Below are 23,657 nucleotides of genomic sequence, written 5' to 3'. Positions count from 1 at the left end.
GGTTAGGTTTCTATTACCGAATAAAACAGACATGAATTTTCCTTTATGGGGCTTACCATTTGATGTGCGAGTAAGACACTAAATAGCTTGTATAATTTATTTGGAAACATTATCATTTATAATGTAAGATGTACTGTGAGGGAAATAAAGGCAACTGCAGTAATAGAAAACAGAAAATTAGGGGAGATCTACTTAGGTGGCGTTTGAGCAAAGAAGTCTTTACTAAGGAAGGAACATTTATGAATCCTAAAGGAACAGAAGAAGCTGGCAACACAGAGCAGGAGCAGGCAGCAGAGAGGGAGCTTCCTGGGTGGAAGGTTCAGGTGGAGCACAGGTCCTGGAGCAGGATGGAGGGCAGGAGAGGAAGAAGCTGGAACGAAGTGGACACTCCTGTCTACTCCCAAGAGCCTTTTCTATGCTGTGTGTCACGTGCATCTCGAAGAGCTAAGGATAAGCCCTGCTTCCCAAGAAGGTATTACAGAACATCAAAATGGGAAGTGTCGAACAAGCCACAAAGATGGATGAGATACCAGATTCCAAAGTGAAGTGTCAGGCCTAGATGCAGTTTTTCAAAGAACATAGCCCAAAACCTTTTTCACTGGTCTTAAACCTCTTATCTACAGTGAGGCTACAAGTAGGCTAGATTGTTTGTTGGTGGCTAAAAGGAGAGAATGTTTGAAGCAAGCAGGCTGCAGTCCAGTCTGGTCCTAGCCTAAAAGACTAAGCTTAGGAAAAGATAAGAGTACCTGCCCCTCCCTGCTTCTCCCCTTTCCAGCCTAGTGAGGGGGCTCAACAGGACTACCTGGAGAGCATGAGGCTGTTACGATACGGAAGGCACTGTGACCTTGTTTGGGACTTCTGCTTAAGAAATCTGAAGAACTGGAGAGCTGGCTGGATAAGCCAAAGGAAATGACAGCTGCCCTGGGAGCAGCCTGCCCTCTCCCAGTTGGTGGGAACAAAGGAAATGTGAGTGTTTCCCATGGACCACACCATGAGCATATATACAGGGTATATAATAGGGTCTTCCCAACAAGGGCCACCTGGACAGCAATAGAACCCAGCAGACAGGAGTACGAATGGATTGGTGGGCTTTCTAGAGACTGTGGAAGGAGTCTGCAATTAGGCTGAAGAGAGTGTAGCAGCCCCAACAAGGAAACTGGAGGTGAGAGGCCCCCAGAGACAAGGTGAGAGGGTACCTCCAAAGAACCCACAAAAGGCCCCACAAGTGAAATAATCCACTCTAAACACCCACAACACATAAAGAGCTCTCCTATGATACCGCCTGCCAAGTAAAAGCTTTCCTACACTCCTTACTGTTTCCCACCCAGCCCCTAACCCCAGTCCAGAAATCATAGCTACTGAGTAAGCAAGAGAAAAAGCCTCCAACCACAGCCCCCTCTCCCTGCAACAGGCCCTAGCCACAGGAAGGGGAGCAGTTATAAATATGAATGAAGTTGGAAGCTTTAACTATCCCATGATACTAGACATACTAAGTATCTGGCAAATTAAAGTGGGGTTTTTTACTATATATGAGGAATCAGAATAGCCACGTGATATGTTTTCATCCAAAAAACAGGGGAAATGCTTTCCACCGTATAAATATTAATGGGAGAGTAGGAGACTTGATGAAGTTGTTTTTTGATGGCCTCCCATGAAACCTATTTGTTCAAGGCAGATTACACATAGAACCCCATTGTGCTAGCACATCTCATGGAAAATGTACTTTCCAAAAATGAGGCCCGGCATGCCCCAGCTTGAGGATGAAGATCACTGTGGTTTGTGGGTACACCTTGTAACATTGTCCATCCTCGGCCAGGCCATGCAGAGCCTTCAGTATCTATGGCAACTGAGGCTACGGACCTCCTGCATACATCAGTGGTTCTCGTTCTTACACCTTCCTCCTTTTTCAGGAAGACAAATTGTTTCAGGAAGGAATCCCTATCACCAGGAACCTCCATCAAGCTCAGCTCTGATCCTCCTGAAACAGCTCTGATCTCTGATTGAGTTCCCAATATTGTGCCTTATTAGTCGTCTTCTTAGAAGTTACCCTAACAGGATTTCCAGTACATTCATCTGGCACCCAGCTGAGAAGGCCAGAGCCTCAACCCATAATCAGCAGGAAACCCGAGGAGAATCAATGGAAGGACAGGGGCCTCTTTAACTCCACCCATTTAATCTCCCATTGTCTTAGTGTCATGAAAAGCAAGTCTTAACATGCAGGGCAGTAAAACATGACACGGAACTCATCTTCAATAAACTGGCACTTTGGTTAAGCAAATGTGGAAAAGTCAACCGCTACAGCATCCTTATATGCCAGTGGGTTTTAGCAAATTAACATATACTGACCAAGTCTTTCTGATATTGGAAGTGTTGCTTACCAAATCAACACCATGTGACAGGGATTTCTCCTCACACATATGCACTGTTCTTATGAAAGCTCATTCAAAGCTGACATTAAAAGACATTTTGGGCCAAGCCTGGCTCATACCTGTAATCCCAACAGTTTGGGAGGCTAAGGCAGGACGATCACCTGAGCCCAGGAGTTTGAAACCAGTCTGGACACATAGCCCCAACTTTACACTAGAATAAAAAATCAGCCAGGCATGGTGGCATGCAAATGTAGTCCCAGCTACTCAGGAGGCTGAGGCAGGAGGATTGCTTGAGCCTGGAAGGTCAAGGCTGCAGTAAGCTATAGTTGCACCACTCTAGCCTGGGTGACAGAATGACATCCCTGTTTCAAAAAAAAAAAAAAAAAGTTTTGGTATTTGGGCTATTTTTAAAATGCACATCAGAGGATCTGAAGGTTTCTGGGCCTGCTCTCCACTAGGTTCTGAGCTTCTTGAAGGCAGGGACTATGTTTCATCCACTTTTGTACCCTCCTGGGGCCTAGTACAAAATCTGATATATATGTGGGTTCATTCAAAGTCTGATAGCTGATGAGTGAATGAACAAATGAACATTCTGGCTCATATTTTCAGTTAGATTTGTGTGAACACTATAATTAAATGTTTTTAAAAAGAGAGAAACCTGCTATCCATCATTGTCGACCACTCTATTCTCTACAGACCATTTTGAGTGTGTTTATTTGAATCTTGTAGTCAGATGCTATAGTGTTCTTTTGTGTAAAAAATTTTCCTGGGGTACCTGTTTCTACAGGCTCCTGAGGCCACCCCCATAGCTGCCCATTCACACCACTCAGACACAGCAAAGATCCAGCATGGTATTGGGCTTCATCAAAGGAAATCAATGGGTATCTCGAAGTGAATAATACTGCTTTAAAATAGGTATTTTCAAAAGAATTACCTTTCACCTGTCTCCTAGAAGGACCTTTGGAGATGAAGCAGAAAGAGAAAAGGCCCTCAAATGCTGAGAGGTATCAGGCACCAGAGAAAGGTCAGAGGACTGGGGTTGGGACGGCTCTGCAGTCACATCTCAGCTCTGCTGGGCCTTGGCTTCCTCATCTGTAAAATGGAGATAATAATGCCTACCTCAAAGAATCACGGTGAGGAGGGGAGCAAGTGAATGTATGAAGGCTCTTATTATAGCCCTTGACACATAATAAGGGCTTAAAAATAAGTGGTTAGTCCTACATACAACGCAAATTACATACACCTATCTGTATATTTAAAGATAATTTTGTGTCTGAGTGTTCCACAACTCTCAAAGGAGCTGAGATCCAAAACTCAGCTGTTTAGAACTTGGAATGCACTTTGCCATGGAAACAGTGCTACAAATTATAGAACTTAAGAATCAGAAACCAGATGACCTTATAGTACATCCAGTGATGTAGTAAAACTTCCCACTAAATGTAGGATTTCTTAATATAGGCTCTCTGGTGTTGAAATTCCAAGCAAGGCCACCAAAACCAATGTAATCCATAATGTCACTGAAACCACATGCAAGGAAACAAGTAATAGTGGAAAACAATTTTTAAATATTCAGTAATATTTCAGCTTCACATGTTCTTCTAACCCTAGCTAAGATTATCTTCCAATTCTGAAACTCATATAGAAGTGAGGAGACATAAACTTCTTATGAGTAGGGTCATGATTACCTACCCTGCTTCTCCCCACCCCCAACAACTACCACCCAAATCTTTCAAGTAATACGTGATAAGGACTCTATCAGCAGCATGAACAAAATGCAACGGGCCCATGGAGAAGAAAGTGATAACTGGGGGGCTAGAGAGTGTGAAGATAAATGCCAAAGAGAAGAAGAGGTGAGGCGTGGAGGAGGAAGGCAGAGAACAGAAAGAACAGGCTTGGTTACCAAGTTTCCCTTCTTTATCCCCTTGCTCAGAGTCAGCCCCATCTCATCTGGTTGTACACAAGCAAAACTATTTGTAAAGGTCATTCTACAATGGATTGGTGGGCTTTCAAGACAATTCGAGATACTGTTTGGTCACCGGCTAATGTCATTTTTTAGGGGTCACCCCTTATCCTCCACCTTGACCCCTGGCCATGGCAGTCTCTACCTATGCAGTGACAGCAAGAAGGCAGAGTGCTCTGGGATACTTCTACTGCTTGTTCTCTGGAATGAAATCAACTGACTGTACTTACAGCACATTCAGAAGCCAAGGGTGCTTAGTTTGGAGAGTGCATAACATTGTCTTCAATACGGAAAATTCCAAAGAAAACTGCAAAAGTGACCAAGGAAATCTAGTTTTGGACAAAAACTCTAAGTCCTACTCAGATGACATGGGATAATGTTAAATGAAACAAAAATCAATTTATGAAGAAATATATGATTCCAATTTTTGAAATGTATGTATACACACTGTTTTAGGCTTTCTTAGATATATCTGCTCAGAAAAAAGGAAGCTAATGCTCCAGAACATGAATAATGATTTTATCTGTGTTAGGGAATGAAAGAGTATATATTTTTTCTTCATAATTTTCTAAGTCTGGTTAAATGGGTAATTATATAAAAGTGGGTAAAATGGCATTTAGAAATACTAATTTGAGATTTTAAAGCTAAAAGAATTCTTAGAAATGACCTGATCTAAAACTTTCCCCAATCCCTCTCAGGTTTGTAGGTAAAACACCTCTGGCACACCGACTGGCTTCTGAGCCTGAAGTCTTACAACTCGAGGATAACTAGCTACACTATGGCTTCAGCTCAGATCTTGTGACATTTATGGTCTGTGCCACTCCCATAATATCACATTGCCTAGAGTCAGAGACTAATAAACTTCATAAGGAAATACGCCATGAGGAAGGCGCAAGCCTTACTGTGCACACCTACATTTCTCACTAAATAAATATTTGCCTTTGAAGCATATCATAATTTTATGACACGCAAACAATTCAGTTGCTACAGGAGCTCCAGTGATTTCATCAGAGCTACTGAACCAGAGTCGTAGTTATGAAGTTTGAACTCCTGCATTGCCTAGAAGACTACTATCAGAGAGCTTCACGAGAAAAATGTATTAAAAGGCATCTTTGTCCTCATGCTAGGTATCTCTGTGATTATGGAGAAGACATAGGTTATTTCTGTCTTCTGCTGTTGTGAACTACACATATAACAGCCACTTAACTTCCACTGAACCCAAGAGACTGAAGAGACCCATTGTACCATACTGTATTAGAACTACTTAACATTTAGTCAGCCCAAAAAATGTATAGAAATGAGATAAACTAAAAACACTTTCTGAAAGTATCCATGTCCCAAAGGTTTTAAGTACTTCTATTTATAAAGCCTTGTTAGGAGCTATGCAATTTCTAAATCTTACCAAAAGATTTGTCCCAAGATCTTCCATTTCTTCATGGAGAAAATTCAGACATTGGATGCAAACACTTGTATAGCAGAGCCTTGGGCCGCAGAGAAGTGGCTTCCTGTTTTGCTCCATTTATCTTACTGGTAGAGATTGGGAATGCTTTCTAGGCAAAGGGTGGGGAGCTAGCCTATCAAGGACACAGCAGCAGGAAGGACTGGCCGCAGGTAGTGAGGTCAAAGAACTGTTTTTCAGATAAGCAAAGAGACTCTACACCTGGTCACAGCCACAATGGGTATCTTGTTTCCTGCCCAATGTGCTAACCAGGAGCATAATACATGACCCCAGGATGTACCTGTGGCTGGCAGACAGCGTGCAGGAGTCTGGGCAATACCTCAGTCTCTTGGGTTCAGCAGTAGTAAGCCTAGACTGAAAATCTGAAATTAGCTATGCAGGTCACATGAGTTTAGGGCAAAGCCTCAAGCATGCATAGGCACATGCCTGAAATGAGCACTGAAAGCGTGAAAAGAAAGTGCCTGAAATGAGCACTGAAAGCGTGAAAATGCTGCCTGGGGAGAATTCTCAGTGGAAGGAGCTAGAGGAGAAGTGCAGGAAACAGGAGGCAGAGAAGTATTGCAATCTGAGATATCACAGGCTACAAAATATTCCTCCAACCAAAATTACTGTGGTATTAAGGGGAGCCCTAAGAAAGAGGCTGAAATTTATATGTTTAAATATAAATGCTGACTTATTAAATATTTTAAAGTTTTAAGGAAAGAATATAATGTGCTAAAGTGGCCTCTTGTGCTTGTCAGTCAAAATAAAGGTACCCAAAATGGATCAAGAACTATACTACTACATCCCTCAGTCAAAGATCTCCAACTCTGAGAGGTTAATCCAAGTATATAGACAAAAGAAGCCAAAGGCTAGGTTGTATGAAGATGTACAAATGTTGTGTCCCATAAGAGCAGAAAATAAAGAGCTGATGATATTTGAGGACTGATAAGGGGAAAATCAGACTAGGCAAGAGTAAATTGAGGCACAGGAAATATTTTAAACTCCTTTACAAATGATAATGTGAAGATACAAAATAGGAAAATAAAATATGAAGTTTAAAAATTCAAAATTAAATGGTCATAAAGATTACAATGGAATCAAAATCGTGGTGCTGGGAAGGAAGCTAGAGAAACAGTCGATGATCAAATGCTGACGGTGGCCAGGATTGTTCAGGGTCGGCTGATGGAGAATGGAGAAACTGAAGGCCAGACCCCATGGTAAAGCCATGGGGAACATTTTTGGCCAGTGAAGAAGAGGCTATAGGCTCATCCAGAAATGTCAAGGTGTGGGCCTGAGCCCCCCAAAAAAGAAATAAACAATGTTGACCTTCCTGAGATCAAAGTGGGCTCAAGTACACTGTTTGAAACTTGAAATGAAGCATTGAAAATGTGGATACTTTAATATGATCCTGAAGAAGGGTGATCTGAAGGAACTTGCAGATTAAAAGAAAAGAGGCCCCTTCTCAGAGAGGGCCTGAAAGGGTCTGTTTAAGCTAGAAATATCTGGAAGGGTCCATTTAAGAGTCTAGAAATTTGGCCAAACTTGCCAAGGAACATGAGAAACAAGTTGTACTGCCTGATATCACATGAGAGCGGGAATGGGGCAAAGTGATTAACTTCACCCCACCTCTTGTCATCTCCAGCTTTCAGATGATAATACGCAGACCCAAGAAAGGTGATGCCAACTGCTGGCCCAAGATGACAACTAGTTTATGGTGGTGACAGGAACAGTACTCACATCTTTTCCTCTCAGTGCAGCAATTCTTTATTATAGCATGCTCTCACAGCAACCATATGTAGGTGGACCCAGCATTCTCCTACCATACACGAATTAACCTTAAAAAGTCATTTTCACTATACAAATGTTATTGTTTTTATTTTTAACTGGTGAAATTCAAGAAGGCCAAAAATAAAGAAAATCAACTGTTTCAATTCTAAATACAACCTCAATTTTAGAAGTTCTCATTATTTCTGTTAAATGTATTTAGTTGGTGTTGGCCTATTTTCATAGTTCATATTATGAAGATTTATTCTATAGGTTTATATCATCAGCCACATAAATATGAATTTTTAAGATTTCTATCCAAGTTCTAAGGGACCCTTCTTCAGTTTGGGGCCAAGAAAACCCTAAATACCTGCCACTGGAAACCTCTTTCTAGGCCAACAAACACTCAGTCATTACCTATGTTATAGCATATGAATAGAATCAGCTATGAATTTATTGCATGATTCTGTCATCCTCCAACATCTCTCTATTATGTGCTTAAGGAGAACGGCGAGAAATATTTGTCAAATGCTTTGATGTCTTTGGCATTTATCTTCCAATACAGAAGCCCCTTTTATAAAAGAAAATGTGACAACTGGTCACTACACATTACTAGATTTATGCTGGTTCCTAAGGATCAATGCAATCTCTTCTCTGGACTACTAAATAATTCATATGATGGTAGCCCAGAAATTTTGCAAGGGTGCATTTCATACATTGAAAGTTTTAGGAATTCAACTTTGTCAAAAGCTACATAGAACAACATTTGCATATCTCTGGTCTTCTGGAACCTCTGCCACTCTCCAAGTTCACTCAACAATCACCAGCAATGGCTCAAAGATGATGTCTGCTAACTCCTTCAACCCTGCTAACCCTGAGATACAATCCAGTGTGCCCCAGAGAGGTAAATGCATTCAAATTACCTGGATTTTCTTTCACTGTCATCCAAATCCCTTTTAGTAACACCCTTTTCAATTTGGAAATCATTTCCTTTGATGGAGAATTGAAAGCAATATAGTTCTGCATACGTCATCTATTCATGCCAGCCTTATGCCCTTACTTAAGAAACAGTCTAATCCTGTCTCCATTCTTCTAGCTCCAGATACAACTAAAAAGCAAAATAAACACACTATTCTCAAAATACAAATGACATATGCCCCCACGCACACTCCAAAAAGGTTCAACCTAACCATTAAGGAAATAAAATAAACACACCAATAAAATGTCATTTTGTGACAAACTGGAAACACACCTTTAAGAGATAGAAGGCTAACCTAGTGAGGTTGTAGGGAAATGGACATCCAATAGAGTAACTGTACTTGGAAGCAAATACATAAGATGTTCATGCTCTTTGTTCCAGGAAACCTAAACTTGGATATTTATCTTAAGAGACACAATCTGAAAGAAAAGAAGGTCAAAGTATATAAATATAGGAAGTATAGGAATATCAAAATGGCCCCAAACTGGATGCCTTCTAAGTATTCAATAATGGAAATGTTTAAGTAAACCATAAAACATCAGCTGTGGTAGGCTGAATAATGTCCCCAAAGATGTTCACATCCTAATCCCCAGAACTTGTGAATATACTACTTTACATGGTAAAAGGAATCTTCTAGATGTAATTAAATTAAGTGTCTCAAAATGGGGAGATTATCCTGGATTATCCAAATGGATCCAATGTAATCACCAAAGTGTGTAGAGGAGGGAGACAGGAGGTTCAGAATAGGAGATGTGGTGACTGAAGCAGAGGCAGAGGGGTACGTAAGGTTTGAAGATGCTGCTGGCTTTAAAGATGGAGTGAGGGGCCATGAGTCAAGGAGCGAGGGTGGATTCTACAAGGTGGAAGAAGCAAGGAAACGGATTCTCCCCTAGAGCCTCCAGAAGGAGTGCAGCTCTGCCAACACCTTGATTTTAGGACTCTGACCTCTGGAACTGCGAGAAAATAAATTTGTATCCTTTTAAGTCATTCCATTTGTGGTAAGTTTTACAGCAGCAGTAGGAGACTATACACAAACTATTATGCAGCCACTGAATGTTATAAACCTGAGGACTACAGAGCAACAGAAGAAAAATGTTAAAATACACAGATGGCAAAACTGTACGTGCACAATTACTACATGTGAAATAAGCATACAAATAGATCAAGATTAATAGATTAAGACAAAATATACTAGTAGAGTAAAAGACTTTTTAACTGGTCTTTCTACTTTTGCAACATTCAGAGTGGCCAGAGTGGTCCTTTTCAAATACGAAATCAGATGACCCTATTCCTCTGCTCAAAAGCCTCCAATGGCTCCTCTCTCCTCAAAGAAAAAAACCAAGTTTTCACAAGGACCTCCACAGCCCAACTCCACAGCAGTACCCAGCTCCCACGACAGCCACTCATACGCACTTTCCGTGATTCCATCCCAGACACCACCTGCCCAAACGTGTGTTTGTCCTCACTCACTCCATCTCACTACCTGGCTGACCCCGCTCCAGGCTCATGGACCAACCTGCTATTCCTGGAGTGTTCCAAGCCATTCCTGCTTCAGGCTTTTGCACTGTCTGTTCCCTCTGCCTGAAATACTCTTCCTAGTGGTATGCACATGGCTCATTCCCTTACTTCCTCCCTGTCTCTGCTCAAATGCCACCTTAGCAATGGGGCTTTCCTCAACTGCCGTATATAAATAATAGTCCCATCACCCCACCTCAGAACCCCCGACTCCCTTATCCTGCTTTACCTTTCTCCAAAGCATGTATTATTGTCATATTTAAAATATCTATTCGTGGCCGGGTGCGGTGGCTCACGCTTGTAATCCCAGCACTTTTGGAGGCTGATACAGGCGGATCACTTGAGGCCAGGAGTTCGAGACCAGCTTGGCCAACATGGCTAAACTCCATCTCTACTAAAAATACAAAACATTAGCTGGTTGTGGTGGCACATGCCTGTAATCCCAGCTACTTGGGAGGCTAAGGCACGAGAATAGCTTGAACCTGGGAGGCAGAGGTTTCAGTGAGCTGAGATGACACCACTGCACTCCAACCTGGGCAACACAGCAGGACTGTGTCTCAAAAAAAAAAAAAAACAACCCACAAATAAATAATATATATATAATATATAATTCAAATATAAATTCCAAGAGAGCACAGATTTTGGTAGCTCCAAAAATCTACCACTGTGCATCCCCAGAGCCTAAGTGTTCACATAATGGGCATTAAAATTCACACAGTAGGCCAGGTGTGGTGGCTCACGCCTGTAATTCCAGCACTTTGGGAGGCCGAGGCAGGCAGATCACTTGAGGTCAGGAGTTCGAGATCAGCCTAACCAACATGGTGAAACCCTGTCTCTACTAAAAATACAAAAACTAGCCAGGTGTGGTGGTGGGTGTCTGTAATCTCATGTAATCTCAGCTACTTGGGAGGCTGAGGCAGGGGAATTGCCTGAGCCCGGGAAAGTTGCAGTGAGCTAAAATCATGCCACTGCACTCTAGCATGAGGAACAAAGCGAGACTCCATCTCAAAAAAAAAAAAAGAAAAAAAAAATTCACATAGTGGGCAACTAAAAATTCATTGAGTAAATGAATGATGATCAGAGATTACTTCAGAGAAGTGACAAAAGCACCCATTTTAATATAGCTGCTTTATAGGCAAACCAAATAACTTCATTTGGTAGAGTGATATAATCATTTTAACAAACCAGCAGCTAAGTAACTTTTGGTGATATTTTTAGAAACTTAGTTCAATCATAAGTTCTTTCTTCATCTTCTGTACATGTCTTTTTAAAATACAAACTAATCATAGTGTCCTCTGAAGCCACATGGGTTCCCTTAGATTCTATCTCCTTATATCTCTCATGAAGTTTCATCATATTTGTCTAATCAGGATTTCACTTTTCAGAAACTCTCATCCCTTCTGAATTACATATCCCTAAAAAGCTGTGAGATCTGATTTATTTTCTTGAATGTTTTTAAATCTGCTCTCCTAAAGCCCTAGTAATATGTCTTCGACTGGAGATTTTTTCTTCATAGTTACAAATTCCGAGAGATCGGAGACAGGAAATATATACCAAGTGAGCTAAGAGCATCTTGTGGTGCCAGAAAGTAAGAAGGTGCTACAAAGCAAGCCAGCAAGCAAACAAAGCCCCAAAATGACAGGAGTATTTCAAGGATTACAGGAGCCAACTGCAAGAGGAGGCAAAAAATGACCTAAAGCTGGAACAACATGAGCAAGAAAATGAAGCAGTATCTGGATTATAACTCAAAGTATAAAATATATGAGTCCATAATGATATAAATAAATGATTGAATGAGTAAATAAATGGGGAGAATAACAAATTTTTCATGCAGAATAATTGCACATAATTTTTATAGATACTTTACCCTAAAGGATACTCCACTCTTTCTATGTGGGCTAAAAAGAGTGACTTGCTTCCAAAGACTACTGTATAAAAAGAGAAGGGAATACAACGAATAACTTTACCGTGGAGAAACCTGACAACTATTACTTCAGCCAGATGATAAAGATCAGTATCAACAGTGATCAGTCATATTAATAGTATTACCCTTGATATGATGTGATGTGATATGATAGTTTTACCCTTGATATGATGTCCCCCAAACACTCCTGGGTACATTACTCCAGTCTAATGATGAGAAAGTCCCCAAGCAAGGGACTTTCTAAAAAAACACTAGACAGTAATTCTCAAAACTGTCAAGGTCATCAAAACCAAGGCAAATCTGTGAAACTGTCATAACCAAGAGGAGCCTAAGTAGACATGACAAATCTAATGACAAACATAACATGGTATTCCAGATAGGATCCTGGAACAAGAGCAAAGACCAAGAAAAAAAGGACATTACAGAAAATAGCAAAACAGTAGTATATCAAAATCAGTTGATGAATTGTGACAAATGTATGTACTAATATAAGATAAAGATAGGAGAAACTGGTATGAGTTATATAAGAATTCTCTCACTACATGTGTAATAGTGTTCTAAATCTAAACATGTTCTCATATAAAAAGTTTGTTTAAAAAAACTTCCAAGAGATCAGGACTGTTGTCATCGAAGGCTCCTCCATCTTCCACACCATAAAGTCATTCTTTCTTAATGGTTGGTATTAAATCCAATACGGCAATTTATTTGTTGTATTCTGAAAAGTGACAAAAATAGGCCGAAAGGTACTGCATTGTTTTTAGCCCAATCAGCCAGAAGCTGAGATGGTCACCTCCTATTGCCTTTTCCAGTTTTGCCATTTGCATAGTATCAACGGATCAGCCTCAGCCTCCATCTGTTTGGCTGGTAGAAGGTTCCCGCAACAGTCAAACTGATGGGCTGCTTTTCTTTCTCTTTTAACCTCACCAAATGTTCTGCAGAATAGTTCTTCCATCAGATTGTGGATTTATAGATAAACATGTTCTTCCTTCCTTATCAATCCTGTTTCTCCCTTTTGTATAGACTGGAGGGACATTCTTATCCTTGTGAGTTTCAAGACCATTTGAGCAAAATGTCCTGAGAGCAGGTAGCAGTCATCACATTAGAGGAAAAATAAGTAGAGAGAAAAAGGAGGAGGATCTTCTATATCCAGTCCATTTTATACATTCTGGACCCATCTGCCTGCTACCAGCAGTCTTCACTGGTCAACCACTCAACCAAGCAGTAGAGATATGTTGGATGTAGCTTTGAGTCTTCGTTCTTGTGGTCCTTCCCTCCCAGTGAAGACATCTTTCCCTTTCTATTGTTTCTTCTAGCTTTATTAATTCTGTGTGCCTCCCACATAGGAGTGATCTTTCTCTCCTCTGAACTCTAATAAAAGCTGTCTCACTGAGTTCCCAGGCAGTTGGTTGTGTCTCACATGCATATTTCCTCAACAACACTGTAGTAAACTCTTTAATGGGGTGAACTTCATCTACTTTTCTGTATGTATTTTGTGCCTTGATCAATCAAATTGTCCAATAAATATTAGCAAGAATTTGAGTGCTTAACATTTAGTTTTTAACAATAAGTCAATGAGGTAGGTACATAATTACCCCCATTTTATAGCTGAAAATGCTGAAGAATAAAGTAGCTAAGTGACTTTCGTGGGGGTGCATGGAAGTTTCAGAGCCAGAATTTGCACCCAAATTCAAGCTCTTAATCACCACAGTACATTCTACTGCCTCCTAATAAATATACTAGTTAAATGATCCTTTGAAGAGTCTAAGTATGGCCGAGCATGGTGGCTCGTGCCTGGAATCCCAGCACATTGGGAGGCCAAGAGGGGGTGGATCATGAGGTCAAGAGATCGAGACCAGCCTGGTTAACATGGTGAAACCCTGTCTCTACTAAAAATACAAAAATTAGCTGGGCGTGGTGACCTGTGCCTGTAGTCCCAGCTACTTGGGTGGCTGAGGCAGGAGAATCGCCTGAACCCAGGAGGCAGAGGTTACAGTGAGCTGAGATTGCGCCACTGCACTCCAGCCTGGGGGAAAAAGCAAGACTCCATCTCAAAAAAAAAAGCTAAGTGTTTCAATAAGTGGGTATCTCAGAAGAAAAGAGAAAAACCCTTGGTCTGTGACCTCAAACTGACTGAGAAAAATGTTATTCAATTGTTTTTTTCCCAAATCTAAATGTCACACAGAGTTTGTGCATAGTTTAAACAATAGAACTCAAGGGAAAGAGCAATTTTAAAAATTCTTCGGGAAGCACTACAGTTAGCCCTCATTCTTCACACTGCTTCACACGTCAACCAGTTGGACTGGTAGACACAAAATGAACAAACAGAGAAAAACCAAATATGCAAGGCTCTTCAGTTTGGAGCCTAATGCAAGGCTGGCTCACACACTTTGGTGGAAGTGGGCAGAGACTAGCCATTGTACTGGAGGAAAAACCAGCACCCAGCGCCATACTGCATGTGTATAGATGGTAAGCAGCAAGGTTCTCTTCAGCAATCTGCTTCTCATTTCCCACTGGAAATGTTGTGGTTGGATGGTTGGCTTCTTAGAGGACTCCTAAAAATAAGTTACCTCCAATTCAATTACACAAGTACATGAGTATTTACAATACTACACCTAGATCAAATAACTTTCCCTTCTCCTATAAGGAAGAGGGTACAAAACTTCAATGGATGTACAAAGCATCAAAATTGGTACAGGCTCCATCCACATTATCATCATCATCTTCATCATCATCATCACCATGATCTCCAACCCCCTCTCCCCTCGCCTTCACATCACCAGCACCGGATGAGTGTTTCATGGATGCCTGCCCACTGTGCCAGTAATCAATTGTAATGCCTACTCTTTCCAAGCAAGAATTACCCAGCTTTGCCTCAGGGACAGCAGACCTTTCTACTCCACTGTGTTCTTGCCATTTCTCTCATGTCAACTGCTACTTAACTCTGAGCTCTCCCAGAAAGCCATGCCCAGGGAAAACAGTGGCCTTCCTACATTTGTTAAATGTGTCAATTTGTCTTTTTTTGGGTTCCACTTGCTTCTGTTTACCAGACCCAGGTGACTGGTTTAGCTATCAGATGTGAGACAAGTGCCTCCTCTGATCTCCTCTGTACAAACAGTAGGTGGTCAAATTTCTGAATTTCCAGAGGTATATAGATGAAGACTCTAAAACATGCTGTGGTTGATCCCTAACACCGGGGAAGTACAAGTTAGACGTGGTAAGAGAATGAATTTCCTTTGAATCCCAAATATGCCAAAGACTAAATTAATATTGATATAGTTTCACTCTTGAATAGTGCTATTAAATAAACAACAACAAAAAAGATCCATGTAATTCAATCAGCATGACTTTGGAGTAAAGCCAATTCCTTTTGACAACATTTTGTTTACTGAAAAATAAACAAGAGACCCTTCCTCCCTCAAGCAATTTACAATCCAACAGGGAAGATAAGACACACCAGCAAATAACTGAAACTACACCTTGAAAGGTGGTAAATCCCAAAGGAGAGGTATAAATAAAATGCTTATTTCCTCCACCTCCCTATTCCAGCATCACAGTAAGAATTTCAGGAGTGGCTAGCAAGCAAATCCAGCTCATGACTAGTTCGCAGCAGCCCCACCCATGGTGCTTCGGTGGAGGCTCAAGAATCCCTTGAAGACAGAGGTCAGCCAGAAGTAGCTGAGAGTCAACGCCATCACTTCCCACACCTCCTTCCACATACAGTATAAAAAGGGTTGCAGTTTGCTTATTATAAAATGCTTCCTGAAATACAGTGAAGTAAACAAGAGGAGGCAGTTTTCAAAAGTAAAGAACATAATTACAACATTTTATCACTTTTTAAAGTGTGTGACTGTCTCTCAGAGTATTTTCCTAGCATGCATTTGCCCTGTGCGCCAGCCTTTCTTCAAATCTGGATTGTACAAACCATCACATGTGCTACCTCAAAGGCTTACTTTGCAATCCTAAGGCTAACTCCAGCCACATTCAGTACTTTTACCATCTTTCTGTTAATTGCGTTATCTTCCCCTAATTGAGTGTGTTTGCCCCACTCCTCCAATCTGTTGCAAATTCCCTGACGGCAAGGATCACACATTTGTTTTTGCAATTGCTTCCCCATCCAGCCACTCAGTCTAAATGTTAGCCCCTTTGCCCTCCGCACCTTTCAAAATACTTTGCACATAAAAAGTGAAAGGAAGTATCATTTACTTAGTTCCTGCCACCCATATTCCTTTATCTCGGTTAACCTTCTCAATAATCTATGGAAGTGGTCAATGTTAGCCTCATTTCAGAGGCTGTTCTTTGCTGGGAAGACAAAGGAACTGGATCATCATTGATCCTGTCCACTGTACACAATGCAGTGTTAGCTTCACATCTTCTGTTTTCCCCACAAAATACATACATTCTATCCAGACATCAGGGATACCAGAAATCATATTGGCACAACAGATATTCACAAACTGATGTTAAATTGAAACATGGCAACCTTTAGACATCAAGAGTTCTAGAACAGCCTCTAAGATTCTGAAGCAGCACTTGACCATAACACATGACCCTTGAAACCAAATTATGACACATATTGAAAGGCATCCACAGGCATGTGCTAAAGGTAACTTTCCTTGACAGTGAAGATAATGGAAGTCATATCTGTTTACTGGTTAATGATTGAAGGAATAGATTTCAACTAAGACTTCAAGGAAACCAGTGGCCTGCCTGGCCCCATTTCATGGTAATCTTTTCTCATGAAAAGAGGGGAGAAGAAATATTGGATAACTATATTCAAAATTTAAAACAATCATGAAATCCATTCATCCTTTTCCTGTTTCCAATAGGTTGGAACAAATCAGCTAGTGTTGATTTGAATTTGTACACAGCATATACATAAAGTCTACTCACCCATTTTAAGGACTCAATGAATCTTTGGAATTTATTGTCCCATTCCAACACAACTTGGTGTGACAAGTTCAAGAGTTTTATTTCACAACACAGTCCAGGTCAAGGTCCACTACAATGACTTCTGTTGGCTGAAATTCTCTGCTTTTCTGGAATTTACTTCTATATGACATTACTTAAAGTGTGATATTTGTTAAGAATTGAGAAATCTGTTTCTATAGAGAAAAAAAATTTAATGTTGTAATTGGATATGGGCCATGATAACAGATCTAAAACTTTCTTTGAAGTAACTTTTTAATCCAAAAATAAATCTCATCTGCTGACATGGCTCACTTTTTGGAAATGAATGTTAGTTTCAATTAGTCTTGAGGAGTATTTCTTCAATTACTCTATCCTCACTTTTATTGGAAGCATAGAGCAGACCCTCACTGGCATCCCATTTCCTAGCTGTTCGTATCAGGTGCTCCAAATCTTGTTGACCTTCGGTATTATTTTCTATATCCTATGATATACCTCCTTTACGTGAATTATATTTTCTTATGTTCTTCATGTCATATTCATATGCAACCAAATACACAATTAAAGGGTGAACAAAATCATCAATGCAAATTGTACATAACCATTCTATGCTTTTTCATCCTGATGAGAGACTTAAGAAATAAAATGATAAGTTACAATGTTGGCATGGCTGTGTAGAATTTGATATTTGTAGATTTTTGTTAGCTTTCAAATTAGTATACTTCCTAAAGGGTACCAACAATATTTAACAAAAGCCATTTCGCTGAATATACCCTTAGATCCAGTAATTTCCCTTTTCAAGGGAAAATAAGTCAAAGGAGGGAAAAAACATCTTGTTAGAATATTCATTATAGTCATGAAAGGCTAAAAATGGCTTCAATAACTAACATTTGGGGAAATGATTAAACAAACCATAATAATTCATAACAATAGAATATTACTTGCAGATAGAATATTATGGAGAAGTCTGTGTGAAATTAAGTGAAAAAAGAGACGTAATGTTGTGAACGACTTATGCAACCCCCATATACCAGTACCCTAATGTATTTCTTGCAATTATTAATTTTGAGCAAAGAAAGATAATTTTTAAATGATAATTGAACATATTAGTGTCATTAAACATAGGAAGAAATCAGTAAGTGTGCCATGAATTGCTACTTCTAAGTAGCTACAATTTAACTAATGTCCTGGCTCACAATCACCATTAGGGAAGGTACCTATGAGTACAATGAATGCAAACACTTTCACTTACAGAAGGCTTGACTTCCCCAGCAGCTCATTAGTCATATATTCACTGATTAGCAAAACACTCTCAGCTTTAAGCCTCTTCTTGAAATACTGCCTCTTCATGAGACACAGGGCAGGAGGTTCTTGTTGGATATCCTTTCCCTTCACTCAACCCTCTAATGGCTTCTCACGCTCTAAGTGCTTCTAGGTCTCCTCACCTCCTCTATTAAATGATGATAATAGTATCTACTCCATGGGTTGCTGTGATTATTAAACAAGTGTCATATGTTTATTGTTTAGAACGTACCTAGAATGCAGCAAGAACCTAAGTGTCACGTGTTCATCAGCACTGACTGTCATTTGAGGGCCCCTCCTTTCTTTATATACCTCTAAACATAGACCACTTCCCCCCATTCTTTATATTATTCAGTCTTACCCTCTACCTATTATAGTTACTTCATATTGCTTTTATCTTTATGTCCTAATTACCAATATGCCAATAATTTACTTTTTTCAGGGAAATATAAGTGCAAGGCAATGAATTAAACCAGATAGAAGACTTCGTGAGAGTGATCGACTCTTGCTTTTCCTATCCCTGCCACTAGTTCCATTCTCCCAAGGCAACTGTTCTTCAAATTTTGTTTTAGTTTCTTGATAGTTATCTTTACAACTGTTGATAACATGCTTGAATCTCTAGGTCTTGACTCATATCCAAGGATTCTCCTCACACTGCCCTGGCCTCCTCCTGAAGTTTAATATATTCTTATAATTCTTCTGTTCAATTTATTTGTAATGTTAAGTACTAAAGTCTTCATTTCTGTTTTTGCCAACATCCATTCTGAGGCAAAACTATCTTTGTTCATAGACAACATGATTGTCTATATAAAAAGTATCTATGTGTGCTACAAAACAAAAACAAAAACAAAAACAAAAACAAAACCTTACTAGAATCAATACAAGAGTTTAGCACCTTACCAAAAACCATCTAAGAATGGCAAATAGGCACATGAAAAGACACTCAATATGATCAGCCGTCAGGGAAATGCAATTTAAAGCTACAATGAGCCACCATGACACAACTATTTGAATATCTAAATTCAAAAGAATGATCATGCCAAGTGTTGATAAAGAGTTGGAGCAACGGGAACTCTCTTATGAGAATGCAAGATGGCACAACCTCTGTGGAATTCCAGCAACTTTTAACAGCTATAGCTTACCTTGCTATTTTAGGAAATGAGGATATTAGCACCCTCTCCTCCCTGATGCCACATCCCACCTCCTGCCAACTACACTTTTTCTTTTGTTGAGGTTGCTAACATTTGCACTGTAGGTGGCAATCATAACCAAGTCTGCCATGCTTAGTCCACAATCTGATTCTAAAACCAGAAAACTAAGAAACAGCACCTGTATGATTATGATTGTGCCACTCTATTCACTGCCAGGCTAACTAAAGAATTAAGATTTGGGGCTCTTATTATAAATCCAGTGTCATGACTACAGATCCAATTTTGTGACACTTATGCCAATGGTATTATACTCTATGAGTTTCCCTCATTTTTGGTCAGGTAATTCCAGTCAGATTCCTCTGTCATTTGGTATAGGTCATCAGACTATAAACATTTCAATTTTTTTAATTTGTAATTTCTGTTGGTATATAGGTGTATATATTTATGGGGCACATGAGATATTTTGATACAGGCATACGATGTGTAATAATCACATCAAGGTAAATGGGATATCTATCACCTCAAGCATGTATCCTTTCTTTGTGTTACAAACAATCCAATTACACCCTTTTAGTTTAAATATTTCTATTATTAAATAAGATTTTCATTAGCATTTGAGAAATGTCCAGTTAAAGTCAAACGAACTGAAAGATTCCACAGGTGTTAAAAGTGTTTTCTAGGTGATTTCTAGGAGCTTCTCATATTACATCTAAATGGGCAGCACCAAATAAAACACTAACCATCTTTGTATGCAAAGCAGAGCATTAGGCACTCAGAAGATATAAGTTGGCAATCACATACCATACAAACTAAATGGAATAAGCAACAAACTTATTTAATACTTAGAGAATTATGTCCTAGTTTGGACCCTCTCACACGAATTATTCACAGTTCACTAACATTATTTTTCTTTAACAAGTAAGTATGAGTTTTGCTTTCTTCAATAAACGTCCACATTCAGGGTTCATCTCTTTTTAAAGATAAAAGCATGCTGCTGTCCTCATCCATACTGAAGGTGATGTTTAAATTCTGGAACGCTTATCAGACTTTAGCAAAGTGTCCCACTCATACCTTTGACCTTAGGGATGGGAGAGAACTCTCCTTTATGGGGACCTCTTGGCTCATATTTGCTTACTCATGGGCTATAATGGTGGCTACCCTGAGCCTGATCTCTTTCTGCAATTCTTACGAAATAAATTCTCTAATGTGTGCAATGCTTTTGTTCTAAGGACCTCAAAGGTCCTCCGTTTATTTGGCCTCACAAAATGTCTTTGAATGAGGTCAGGAGCCAGTGGCTAGATTTTCATTCCACAGATGACAAAAAGAAAAATGCACAAATAGGGTCAAGTCACTTGACCAGGGCTCACCAAAGTGTCAGCAGAGAGGCCGGATGAGTCAGACAGAATCCGTGTTTCTTGGATAAGCGCTTTCACTGCATCCAAATTCAACATGTGCAAATGTATGCAAAATGCAATTTTAAAACACAGGAAGTTTGACCAATGAGACCAGGAGATAAACTCTGCTCAGGAGAAGCTATAGGTGTAGTGTAACTGCCAAAATATATATTCTTCTTTAAAGTTTAAAATAGTGAGAATGACAAATGACAAGAATATTCTGCACTGGGTGTGGTAGATGTTCTTGCTAATTCACTTTTTTTTTTAAGTCAGAAATAGAACATTCAGCCACAAACACATTTTAAGTAGGCACTTTTAGTCTGAGGTATATCAACTGAAATAAACCTGTATAAAATTTGAGTTGTTCACTTTGTTTCTTTATTCTTCTAGAGGAGAATAAAAATAAGCAATAAAAAGTAGTAGAAGGAAAATTGAAAGCATTTCCACTAAGATCTGGAACAAGACAAGCATAGCCACTTTCAAGAGTTATGTTCAAAATCAACATACAAAAGTCAGCAGAGTTTTTACATGTGAATCGTGATCAATCTGAAAAAGAAATCAAGAAAGTAACCCCACTTACAATAACTAAAAAAAAAAAAAAATACCTAGTAATAAACTCAACCAAAGAAGTGAAAGGTTTCTGCAAGGAAAACTATACAACATTGATGAAAGAAATTGAATAGAACACAAAAAATGAAATGTCTCATGCTCAGGGATTGGAAGAGTATTGTTAAAATGCTTATCATTTTAACAATTAAATCTGTATATCAATTTAACAATTGAATCTGAACATCACTACACAGAGTAGATTCAATGCAATCTCTACCAAAATAGCAATTACATTCTTCACAGAAATAGAAAAAATAATCCTAAAATTTGTATAAAACCACAAAAGACTGAAAATAGCTAAAGAAATGTTGAGCAAAAAGAACAAAGTTGAAGACATCATACTACCTAATCTCAAATTATACTACAAAGCTATAGTAATCAAAACAGCATGGTACTGGCAAAAAAAAAAAAAAAAAAAAAAAAAAAGACACATAGACCAATGGAGATACAGAACCCAGAAATCAATCCACACACTTGTGGCCAACCCATTTTCAACAAAGTCACCAAGAACATACACTGGGGAAAGGACAGTCTATTTAATAAATAGTGCTGGGAAAACTGGATATCCACATGCAGAAGAATAAAACTAGATACCTATCTTTCACCATATACAACAATCAACTCAAAATTCAGTAAAGACTTAAATGTAAAGCCTAAAACTATGAAACTCCTAAAAAAAGTTGGGAAAATCCTATAAGATATTTGTCTGGGCAAAGATTTTTTGGGTAAGACCCAAAAGCACAGGTAACAAAAACAAAATATTAATAGACAAATGGGATTGCATCAAGCTGAAAAGCTCCTGCACAGCAAAGGAAACAATCAACAAAGTGAAGAGACAACCTAAAGAATAGGAGAAACTATTTGCAAACTATCCATTTATCCATTTGACAAGGGATTAACAACCAGAATACATAAGAAACTCAATAGCGAAAAAAACAAACAAACAAACAAATAATTCGATTAAAAAATGGGCAAAATACCTGAATAGACATTTCTCAAAAGAATACATACAAATGGCTAACAGGTATATGAAAAAAATGCTCAGCATCACTAATCATCAGGGAAATGCAAATCAAAACCACAATGGGATAACATCTCACCCTAGTAAGAATGGCTATTACCAAAAAAATCAAAAAGTAACAAATGCTGGAGAAGATGTAGAGAAAGGGCAATATTTGTACACTGTTGGTGGGAATGTAAAGATGTACAGCCATTATGGAAAACAAGATGTAAGTTCCTCAAAAAAAAAAAAAAAAAATAGAACTACCATTTGAATCAGCAATCCCACTGTTAGGTATATATCCAAAAGAAAGGAAATCAGTATATCAAAGAGATATCTGCACTCCCCTGTTTACTACAGTGTTTATTCACAATAGCCAACACATGGAATCAATGTAAGTGTCCATCAGTGGATGAATGCACAAAGAAAATGTGTCTCTCTCTCTCTCACACACACACACACCCCCCACAGAGAAATATTATTCAGCTACAAAAAAGAATGAGATCCTGTCATTTGTAGCAACATGGTGGAAACCGAAAGTCATTATGTTAAGTGAAATAAACCAGGCACAGAAAGACAAATATTGCATGTTCTCATTCATATGTGGGAGCTAAAAAAGTGGATTTCATGGAGGTAGAGAATAAAATGATAGTTATGAGAGGCTATGAAGGGTAGGGGAGAGGAGGGGATGAAGAGAAATTGGTTGAGGATACAAAAACACAGTTAGATAGATGGGAAAAGTTATAGTATTTTATAGTACAGTAGGGAAATTATAGTTAATGATAACTTATTGCATATTTCAAATAGCTAGAAGAATTATAATGTTCCCAACACACAAAAAAATGTTTGAGGTGATATCCTCATTATCCTGATTTGATCATTACACATTGCATACAGATATCAAAATATCACATGTACCCCAAACATATCTACAACTATATATTATATATTAATTATAAATTAATAATAAATACATAAATAAAATTAATAAATTAATAATTACAATAAATGAAATAAAAATAACTACAATATGGTCAGCAAATGAGCCTCCAAAGAGGAAAAAGGGAAAAAAAAAAGTAGCAGGAGCAGCTAGAGTATAGAAAGAGCTGTTAAGGGGCTGGGCATGGTGGCTCACGCCTGTAATCCCAGCACTTTGGGAGGCTGAGGCGGGCGGATCACTTGAGGTCAAGAATTCGAGACCAGCCTGGCCAACCATGGCCAGCATGATGAAACCCCGTCTCTACTAAAAATACAAAAATTAGCCCAGTGCGGTGGCTGGCACCTGTAATCCCAGTTACTCAGGAGGCGGAGGCAAGAAAATCACTTGAACCCGGGAGATGGAGG

The 23,657-nt window shown here is 39.1% G+C and overlaps 1 protein-coding gene across 4 annotated transcripts in view; it reads right to left on the bottom strand.

Moving 5' to 3' along the window:
* PIP5K1B (phosphatidylinositol-4-phosphate 5-kinase type 1 beta) overlaps nt 1-23,657 on the bottom strand; it is a 306,667-nt gene that overhangs the window by 266,105 nt on the left and 16,905 nt on the right. The window contains exons 1-2 of one of the 4 annotated variants that reach the window (XM_023213234.3): nt 5,732-5,844; nt 3,304-3,461 (exon numbers count right to left, since the gene is read on the bottom strand). The exons of 1 other annotated variant lie outside the window; for it this stretch is intronic. The gene's annotated coding sequence lies outside the window, so the exon portion shown is untranslated. Of the gene's footprint in view, nt 1-3,303; nt 3,462-5,731; nt 5,845-23,657 lie in introns of those variants that run through there. 2 more of the 4 variants (XM_023213233.3, XM_023213235.3) reach the window with 2 other exon arrangements.

Source organism: Piliocolobus tephrosceles, chromosome 14 (genome assembly GCF_002776525.5).
Source record: "Piliocolobus tephrosceles isolate RC106 chromosome 14, ASM277652v3, whole genome shotgun sequence".
Classification (NCBI taxonomy): Eukaryota; Metazoa; Chordata; class Mammalia; order Primates; family Cercopithecidae; genus Piliocolobus; species Piliocolobus tephrosceles.
This window is presented reverse-complemented; position numbering and strand designations above follow the sequence as displayed.